The sequence below is a fragment of the Pimephales promelas genome, chromosome 12 (genome assembly GCF_988280905.1).
Source record: "Pimephales promelas chromosome 12, fPimPro1.hap1.1, whole genome shotgun sequence".
Lineage (NCBI taxonomy): Eukaryota > Metazoa > Chordata > Actinopteri > Cypriniformes > Leuciscidae > Pimephales > Pimephales promelas.
The window spans coordinates 35,206,515-35,217,700 of NC_142780.1; the positions used below are offsets into that span (position 1 = coordinate 35,206,515).

An 11,186-nucleotide genomic window follows, 5' to 3' on the forward strand; every position below is an offset into this window, starting at 1 on the left:
TTATTTAATACTATGTTTTTTGTTAAAAGGCCATGCAACAGTTATTTTCTGTCTTATTCTGCCAGCCCAGTATATTATAATATTTCATTATTATTTAATATCATGCTCTTTTTTAAAAGGCCATATAGCAATAGTTATTTTCTGTCTTGTTTTGCCAGTATATTATAATATTTTATTATTTAATATTATGCTCTTTTTTAAAAGGCCGTGCAATAACTATTTTGCCAGTATATTATAATATTTAATTATTATTTAATATCATGCTCTTTTTTAAAGGCCATGCAATAGTTATTTTCTGTCTTGTTTAGCAGGTATATTATAATATTTAATTATTTAATACTATGCTCTTTTTTAAAAGGCCATGCAAGAATTATTTTCTGTTTTTTTTTCCAGTATATTATAATATTTAATTATTATTTAATATTATGCTCTTTTTTTTAAAGGCCATGCAATAATTATTTTCTGTCTTGTTTTTTTGCCAGTATATTATAATATTAAATTATTTAATACTATGCTCTTTTTTAAAAGGCCATGCAAGAATTATTTTCTGTTTAGTTGTTTTTTTTTTTTTGCCAGTATATTGTAATATTTAATTATTATTTAATATTATGCTCTTTTTTAAAAGGCCATGCAATAATTATTTTCTGTCTTGTTTTTTTGCCAGTATATTATAATATTAAATTATTTAATACTATGCTCTTTTTTAAAAGGCCATGCAAGAATTATTTTCTGTTTAGTTGTTGTTTTTTTTGCCAGTATATTGTAATATTTAATTATTATTTAATATTATGCTCTTTTTTTAAAAGGCCATGCAATAATTATTTTCTGTCTTGTTTTTTTGCCAGTATATTATAATATTAAATTATTTAATATTATGCTTTTTTTAAAAGGCCATGCAATACAGTAGATATTTTTGGTCTTCTTTTGCCAGTATATTATAATATTGAATTATTTAATACTATGTTTTTTTGTTAAAAGGCCATGCAACAGTTATTTTCTGTCTTCTTTTGCCAGTATATTATAATATTTAATTATTATTTAATATCTTTCTCTTTTTTAAAAGGCCATACAATAGTTATTTTCTGTCTTGTTTTGCCAGTATATTATAATATTTAATTATTTAATATTATGCTCTTTTTTTAAAGGCCGTGCAATAATTATTTTCTGTCTTATTTTGCCAGTATATTATAATATTTAATTATTATTGAATATTATGCTCTTTTTTAAAGGCCATGCAATAGTTATTTTCTGTCTTGTTTAGCCGGTATATTATAATATTTAATTATTTAATATTATGCTCTTTTCTAAAAGGCCATGCAATAGTTATTTTCTGTCTTGTTTAGCCGGTATATTATAATATTTAACTATTTAATATTATGCTCTTTTCTAAAAGGCCATGCAATAGTTATTTTCTGTCTTGTTTTGCCAGTATATTATAATATTTAATTATTTAATATCATGCTCTTTTTTTAAAGGCCGTGCAATAGTTATTTTCTGTCTTGTTTTGTCAAGATTGCCATGTTAAAATCATGAGAACAAAAGTCTTGATCTCAAGAAAACACTTAACACTGTCTTGGCCTTGTTGGGCTTCCATATGTTTACAAGACGCCATTATTTGTTTTCAATTGCATTTTGTGTCACTGTGAATTATTCTCATCTTTGTGTGTTTCTTACAGCTTGGTTTCAGTGGACGGCTTGAAACGAACAGATCTCGCTCTCTCTGTTTGATGAAACGTGGGAATCTTTAATAGTTTCCCCGTCTCTAACAGTAAAAAACATAGGGGGAAAATATCCAGCCTTTGAATAATGTGCAAGGTAAAGAAAAACATGAAACTAGCCCTTGAGAAAGAGGTTTGAGGATAAACATTTTGTTCCCGCGAACGGCTCGATGCCAATCAGCGATTAATGAGGTGTAGTTGAAAAGCAGCGGCTGAGGGAAGTTAAACTGAGCTGAATTAAGGAGTAATATCATCCTTCACGCAGGTGCTCGCCGAACGAATAACCGCTTTAATTACTGTTATTCAATCACTGCCTCTTTTCCCGTCCTCCACCCCCCTTTCTCTCTCCCTCCATCTCTGCGATGGCATTATGGGTGTTCTTGTCACTCCGCAGCCGTGTGCCTGTCCATATGTGACCTAAAAACAGTTCCTCAGCGAGCGCATTGTTCAGAGCGCTCCTACAGTCAGTCTTCAAACTCACTAAACTGTTATCTCGGTTTCATGAGCTGGCCTTTGATGGCGCATCTGCACGTGGTGTGTGTGTGTGTGTGTGTGTGGAGGTGGGCGGGAGGAACCAACACCTGCTACTGTATTCAGCTCCACAATGGGGATCATTTAGTTTTGCGACACGTTTGTTCAGCGGGGGACCAGAGGAGTGTGTGTGTGTGTGTGTGTGTGTGTGTGTGTGTCTCCAACAGGTCGGGTGACCCTGGACGCTAGTGGGGCGTGAAGATGACGCTAGTCAAATGAGGAAACTGTGAAAGAACAGTGTGACTGTCTATCCGTCTATTTACTGTGTTTATCTGTCTATCTTACTGTCTCTCTCTGTGTCTTTTGTTTTATTTATCTGTCTGTCTGTCTCTATCATTATATCTGTCTGTCTCTCCATCATATATCTGTCTGTCTGTTTCTCCATCATATATCTGTCTGTCTGTCTCTCCATTATATCTGTCTGTTTGTCTATAACATATATATCTGTCTGTCTCTCCATTATATCTGTCTGTCTATAACATATATATCTGTCTGTCTCTCCATCATATATCTGTCTGTCTGTCTGTCTCTCCATCATATCTGTCTGTCTGTCTCTATCATTATATCTGTCTGTCTGTCTGTCTCTCCATCATATATCTATCTGTCTGTCTCTCCATTATATCTGTCTGTCTGTCTATAACATATATATCTGTCTGTCTCTCCATCATATATCTGTCTGTCTGTCTCTATCATTATATCTGTCTGTCTGTCTGTCTGTCTGTCTGTCTGTCTCTCCATCATATATCTGTCTGTCTGTCTCTCCATCATATATCTGTCTGTCTGTCTGTCTATAACATATATATCTGTCTGTCTCTCCATCATATATCTATCTGTCTGTCTCTATCATTATATCTGTCTGTCTGTCTCTGTCATATATATCTGTCTGTCTCTCCATCATATATCTGTCTGTCTGTCTCTCCATCATCTGTCTGTCTGTCTCTCCATCATATATCTGTCTGTCTGTCTCTATCATTATATCTGTCTGTCTGTCTTTTTTATCTATCTGTATGTTTATCTGTCTGTCTCTCTATCATATATATATATATATATATATATATATATATCTGTCTGTCTATCATTGTCTGTCTGTCTGTCTGTCTCTCTATCATATATATATATATATATATATATATGTCTGTCTGTCTGTCTATCATTATGTCTGTCTCTCTGTCTGTCTTATCTGTCTATGTTTATGTGTCTATCTCTCTATCATATATCTGTCTGTCTCTCTATCATTATGTCTGTCTTTATCTGTATGTCTATCTGTCTGTCTGTCTCTATCATTACATCTGTCTGTCTGTCTGTCTGTCTGTCTGTATTTATCTATTTGCGTCTCTATCATTATATCTGTCTATTATATCTTTCTGTCTATCATCTATCTGTGTCTATTATTATATCTGTCTGTCTGTATTTATCTATTTGCCTCTATCATTATATTTTTCTGTCTATTATATCTGTCTGTCTGTCTATAAATATATCTGTCTATTATTACATTCTTGTGTATCTATCATTATATCTGTCTGTCTCTTCACTAAAGGTGATCAAAGTTGATAAAGCGCTGTGTAACATGTGCTGACTGTAGTGTGAGGTCATGTGACTGAGATGTTTGAGGAGTGAGGTCATGGTGTTTAGCAGCATGTGACTCGAGTCGATTAACATTAAACAAACGAGGTGTGTGTGTGTGTAAGGATGAGTCTCAGTGGATCGAGCGCTGACAGGCCGTGTTCCCGCGGGACAGCTGATAGAGATGTTATTACATGCAGACGAGCTTCCCTGACGCTCTCAGCTCCTGTTATATAATATCTGAGCTCGCTGCGTCTTACATGCTACATGTGGAGGATATGCCCTCAAAATCATGTGATATGTCACTTTTCTCCTTCTCTTTCTCTATTGTATATCAAATTTTCAGATCACTAGTAAAATGACTTATATTTTGCATTAGTAGCTCCAAAACAACACTGAACTAAACTCTCATGTGCATTGCATTTTTCAACACAAAATGTAAAATATGCTACTTGAATTATGTATCTTATACTTCATGAATGATAGTTTACTGGTTTATTTGACTGCAACATGCAATACACATACAGGATTGGGTGTGTGTGTATCTCTCTCTGTATATGTTTATGTATGTGTATATATATATATATATATATATGAAGAGTTCAGATGCAAAAGCCTCTAAGTGCCATTTGAAATTATCTTCTAAAATGATCATTTTTATCAAGCTTATATATTCAAGTTCAGTAATTTCACTTAAATGACAATTAATAGGTATATATGTATATATGTGCAGTGTGTGTGTATATTCATGCATATATAGGCTACACTATAAAAAAATGCTGGGTTGTTTGAACCCAAATTTGGGTCAAATTTGGACAAACCCAAATTTTGGGTTAAAAATGCAATTTAAAAATGTACCGTTGAAACCCAAATGTTGGGTTAAAAATTTAATTTAAAATTTTAAACCAACTTCAACTTTCACTTTCAACTGTACATTTTTTAAATTGCATTTTGAACCCAAGTTTGGACAAACCCAAATGTTGGGTTAAAAATGCAATTTAAAAATGTACCGTTGAAAGTGAAAGTTGAAGTTGGGTTAATTTTAAAATACATTTTTAACCCAACATTTGGGTTTGTCCATATTTGACCCAAATTTGGGTTCAAACAACCCAGCATTGTTTAGAGTGTACATATATAACAATGTTCTTGCAAAACACACACCTGTGAAGCATGCAAACACCCACACACACCCGCACATAGACATGATCTGCAAACAAAGCCCTTCTATAACGAGTGTCACTGCCATCCGCTTTTGTTTGCTCGTCTTCACAGAAACATTTTCATTCAGAAAAGGCCATTGTTTTTGCTGTTGTCTTCTGGAAATTCAGAGTCGCAATTTGTTCATCTCGCTATTGAAGGTTTCTGCATGCATTTCTGCAGCAGGCTTTTTCTCCCGTTTTACCCTGTAAGTCTCTTTTGTCTAACGAGATTAAATGATTTTTGAAACAAAGTTTGATCCTTGAAATCAGGATATGAGCTGTTCTAGTCTGTAACGCCACTGAAAGCGTCATGCCCGTGCATTCTGGAAAGAATTCATTGCATGCTCGCTGAAATGGAGAACAAGCCAACATTTAGTGCTCTCTTCTGTTTACATGTGTTGAGCTCGTCTGTTTTCTCTCCGGAGAACACACTGGAATGGCATGCTAGAAATGCAGGATGCAAATTGTCACACTGCATATACATCCCACAATGCAATGCACTTGGGTCAATTTTCTGTAAGTTGTATTATTGACTAATTTTATTGGATTTTTTTTTTTTTGCAATACAAAAAGTTGATGCAAAACAAATGTTTCCCCCAATATACACAAAAAAAAAAGAAAAAAAAATATCTATAGAGAAACGGTACTAGTAATTTACAGACATTTCCTTGAACATTAAAACACAATGCAATGCATAATTTAACATAGGAGTAAAAACACCTGTGAAATGCCAGTGTTCATTTTCTTGACTCCTTTCATTGGATTACTGAAAGTTTATATATTATATATGCTGGGTTCTTTTAACCCAAGTTTGGGTCAAATATGGACAGACCCAAACGTTGGGTTAAAAATGTAATTATGAAATTTAACCCAATGACTGAGTTTGTTCATATTTGACCCAAATTTGTGTTAAAACAACCCAGCATTTTTAGAGTGTGTGTATATATATATATATATATATATATATACACACACAAAATTGATTTAAAATGCAAAATATCTATTTATTTGTGAGCTGTTAGCTGGACATTTGCTGTATTAAACATCACAATCAGTGCTGGGTTACTCAAAAAGTTATTAATTACTACCTACTAATTACATCTTCAATAGTGTAATTATATTACAGTTCTGTACTAATTACTATCTAAAAAGTTTTGCATTATTTAATTACTGTCTAAATCCTATATCAACCTCAACCAGCTGGGCAATACAAGGAGAGACATGAAACTGCTCTTTTAATTCTTTCAAATAAATAATATAAAATCGCTTAAATTAATCTTGAAGTGAACAAATTATTTAAAGGGAGGTGGTTGCGTTAAAAAACATGCATTTTAACATTAGACATTACATTTTGATGTGTAAATCCACTTGTTTTATATATAAAGCAATTGCTTAATACACTCTAAACAATGCTGGGTTGTTTTAACCCAAATTTGGGTCAAATATGGACAAACGCAAATGTTGGGTTAAAAATGTAATTTAAAATTTTAACCCAACTTTAACTGTACATTTTTTTGTAAATACATTTTTAACCCAACTATTGGGTTTGTCCATATATGACCCAAATTTGGGTTGAAACAACCCTGCTTTTTTTAGAGAGTATGAATTACTTGACATCAATGAGGTCTTGTGACAAAAATAACCGGGATTTGCACAATTTGTAAAATTGCATAAAAATGCTGAATGGAGCTCTCTTGAACTCATTGGGTGGAAACACTCCTTTATTTGCTATATATTTGATAATATTCTTTGTAAATGTAAATTTGCGAATTGGCTGAAACATTGCTAGTGTTGCATACCATTTAAAATGTTTATCCTTGCATAATGAATCCTGTTAAACCATTTTAAGATATCGTCGGATCGCTCCGCTCAGACCCCGCTGGCCCCGGTTTTCAATTATGTCACGTTTGCACTAATTTACACCTGTGCAACATTTGAATAATGAAGTGTATGGGTAACTGCTAAATGCATTCTTAACTATCTGCAAAGACACGTATCGCAGCGTCTTATGCCCACATTGTTTCTCTTAAGCGTTATGATTAAAATGGAGTAATGGCTCCATTGGAGCTCATTGGTTTGTCAGCGGTGGGTTCCTCGGTGTGCCGTACATCTCTGAACTCCTCACAAGCCGTAATGCCCCATCCGACAGCGTGATGGAGAGCTGGGTGTCATTACCGTGTGTTTAAACAGCCGAGAGAGGCGGCTATCATTTAGTCGAACGAGCTCTCGGTGTGTCTGATGAGATGAGATGGAGAAACCCAGGGAGAGAGAAACACACATTTCAGAGGAATTCATTGACAGCGAATAACGTCACTTAATCAAGTGCGGTGGCACTGTTTACCTCTCTCTCTCTCTCTGCGGCCGGTGTGCAGTGTGTGTGTTATATGAAGAAATAATCGCATCTCGGTGGAGAGTCAATATGGGCTCTTTATATTACGTTTATCAGCCTGGCACCAATTTCTGATTGCTTGTTTGGAAACTGTTGCATTGACTTCAAATGCATACACTCTAAGCAATGCTGGGTTGTTTCAACCCAAATTTGGGTCAAATATGGACAAACCCAAATGTTGGGTTAAAAATGTAATTAAAAAATGTACGTACAGCTGAAAGTGAAAGTTGAAGTTGGGTTATAATTTTAAATTATATTTTTAACCCAACATTTGGGTTTGTCCATATTTGACCCAAATTTGGGTTAAAACAACCCAGCATTGTTTAGAGTGTACTAACATACTACTTTTACGATTGCTGCCTCATAGAGTGTGTATCTGTGCACAGTGGCAATGAATAACTTGGTGACCTATTACAATTGCCATATTCTGCAATGTCGTACTATATTTTCGGGATATGTTATGATATTGTACGCTCTTCCAAATTAGGCCAGAAATACTGTGTATAATAATTCTTCAATTTCCAGTATGTTGAATGAACCGGAAGTGATATCAGCCGTGACTTTTAGCATTTCTTTTCTAGACCGTTATGTGATCAGACTGTCCAAAGGTACACTCTAAAAAATGCTGGGTTGTTTTAACCCAACTTTGGGTCAAATATGGACTAACCCAGCCGTTGGGTTAAATTTTTACATTACATTTTTAACCCAACATTTCGGGTTTGTCCATATTTGACCCAAAATTGGGTTAAAACAACCCAGCATTTTTTAGAGTGTAAGAGATTTTTGCACTCAATTTTAGAAAATATTAAATATGTTAACTTAAAAATGAGGACATAGCATATTGTGGACTATACATCCTTCAGAATGCAGAATAGCTGGTACTTTATTCTCACTTAAAATTGTTGGGTTAAAAATAAACCAACTACGGGGTGCACTCTAAAAAATGCTGGGTTGTTTTAACCCAACTTTGGGTCAAATATGGACTAACCCAGCCGTTGGGTTAAATTTTTACATTACATTTTTAACCCAACATTTCGGGTTTGTCCATATTTGACCCAAAATTGGGTTAAAACAACCCAGCATTTTTTAGAGTGTGGTATAGCACCCTCCCAACTGTGGGTTATTTTAACCCAATGCATTGGGTTAAACTCTAGTTCGGTTAAATAACCCAGCAGTTGAGTTAAATATTTAAATAGGCTATTTAACCCTACAGTTGGGTTATTTTTAGAAATTACCCAACGATTTAAAAAAATGACCTAATATTTCTTGAAAATAACCCAACAGTTTGGTTAAACAAATAACCCAATGTTTTTTACTGTGATATTACAAAAAGTGGTTAATGATTATTATTTATAACACGCCCATTTCATATGGCGATATTTTTTTAGTGAATTGTTTTTCTTCTAGAGGAATTTCTTCATGCATATATGAAGCGTGTTTTACTTCTAAACAACACTGGGTTGTTTTAACTCTAATGTGGGTCAAATATGGACTGGACAAACCCCAAAAATTGGGTTAAAAATGGAATTTCACATTTTAACCCAACTTCAACTTTCACTTTCAGCTGTACATTTTTTAATTACATTTTTAACACAACTTTTGGATTTGTCCATACAGTATTTGACCCAAATTTGGGTTGAAACAACCCTGCATTTTTTAGTGTAGTGGGTTTCTACCTGATTTCATATGGTGATATCATATTTTTAATCATCTAAAAATCTTCTAAACAATGCTGGGTTGTTTTAACTCAAATGTGGGTCAAATATGGACTGAACAAACCCCAAAAATTGGGTTAAAAATGGAATTTCACATTTTAACCCAACTTCAAGTTTCACTTTCAGTTGTACATTTTTTAATTGCATTTTTAACACAACTTTTGGGTTTGTCCAAGTTTGACCCAAATTTGGGTTGATACAACCCTGCATTTTTTTAGTGTAGAGGGATTCTACCTGATTTCATATGGTGATATCATATTTTTAATCATCCAAAAATATGTTTTTCTTCTTGAGGATTTTCTTCATGCATACATGAAGCATGTTTTTCTTCTAAACGATACTGGGTTGTTTTAACCCAATTTGGGTCAAATATGGAGGACACACCCAAATGTTGGGTTAAATGGAATTTCAAATTTTAACCCAACTTTTTGCATTTGCATTTTTAACCCAACATTTGGGTTTGTCCATATTGATGTTTTTCTTCTTGAAGATTTTCTTCGTGCATACATGAAGTGTGTTTTTCTTCTAAACAATACTGGGTTGTTTTAACCCAATTTGGGTCATTTTAACCCAACTTCAACTTTCACTCTCAACTGTAAATTTTTTTAATTGCATTTTTAACCCAACATTTGGGTTTGTCCATATTTGACCCAACTTTGGTTTGAAACAACCCAGTGCTTTCCTCCTCACAGTAGGTGAATTTAATGTAACAGAATTGCCCGTTACACGCAGAATCCACAGAGATATTAATCTTGACCCTGTCAACAAAATGTCTTCAAACCCCATTTTGACTTCCATAATCCGACTTGAGGAAGTTCTCTCTCCGGCTCCCGTGTGGACTCTATATCGGTGCTGCTTTTCTCTGTGTTGTCCTAGTTGGATGTTCTCTGTGAACTCTGCAGAAACATTTAGTATAATGTCAGTGGGAAACTCAACATTTTCATGTCTTGCATAATTGAAGGCGTTCTGGCTATAGACTGAGAATCATTAAAGTCTGAAGCGCTGTGGTTTGCACGCGCTCCGGATGGCCTCTCGTGTTTAAAGGTTTGCGGGTTGGCGACCCGAGATGAAAGATTGCCCTGGTGAGAAATGAAGGAAAGAGGAATAGAGCAACGTAATGACTTTACTATGCATTCCCCAGGCGCATGCATTTACGGCACGTGGTTTGCCGAGTGAATTTTAAAACGTGGCCCATATGTTAATGTTTCCTAATGCAGGAAGTTTAAAGGGGTAGATGCATCGTAATCGCGTGTCGTGAGTTTAGCACAGCCCCATTAATTAGCGCTCTGCCCGTTACACTGGCCGCCAGCTCCAATTAAACCATGTCAGATCACACCGTCTACTTTTATATTGGGAATAGCGAAAGCACTTGTTACCGAAATACCTTCTTGAGTGCAAATGTTTGCATTTAATTCACTTCTGATCTATTTCAGCTTCTGTTGAGCAAAGATTGCTCCTGTTGCGGCGGGTTCAGTTCGTGTAGATCCGCGGGCGGCCCAATAAACTGCTCAAACTGAAGAATCTACTGTGGCTCTGGGAAATAAAATTTTCAATTTGCACAACCATTGGAGAGCTGTTTTCCACACCGTCTCTGGCCCGTCTGAGACATCAGGTGATGTTTTCCAGGCAGTGCTTTTAAATTATGAGAATTTTTCTATTAAATTCAGAAGAGAGGAGTGAAATATACGTAGGCTACTAACTGAGATGCCTGGATAACATCATCATCTAGTTTAATGGGAACAGGACAATGAAGTGCAGCTTTCTACAGTTTCTCAGGAATGATTAACAAGCCTTTTCTTTGTTGAATCTCGTTCGGCTTGGCCTACCTAACCAAGGAAAACGGGAGTTTGGTGTTTTTTTTTTGTTCATGTCTGTTAGCTTTGAGAATGTTTATAATTATGCTTTCATACTGACTTTCAGTGAATATTGGAGTGGATATATGCATTTAATTGACATGCTTTTTCTTTCCAGGAAAAAGATCAACAGTGGCACACGGGTGTGTGAAGTGAACATGACTTCTATTGCATGAGGTCGACTCGAGGTACGTGTGTTTAGGATCAGTTATCCACTA

At 34.9% G+C, this 11,186-nt stretch overlaps 1 long non-coding RNA gene across 7 annotated transcripts in view; it reads left to right on the forward strand.

Moving 5' to 3' along the window:
* LOC120491131 (uncharacterized) overlaps positions 1 to 11,186 on the forward strand; it is an 87,231-nt gene that overhangs the window by 49,600 nt on the left and 26,445 nt on the right. For 6 of the 7 annotated variants that reach the window (XR_016145879.1, XR_016145878.1, XR_016145883.1 and 3 more), the window contains one exon: positions 11,087 to 11,156. This is a non-coding gene — a long non-coding RNA (uncharacterized LOC120491131). Of the gene's footprint in view, positions 1 to 10,548; positions 10,728 to 11,086; positions 11,157 to 11,186 lie in introns of all 7 variants that reach the window. The other variant, XR_016145881.1, reaches the window with a different exon arrangement.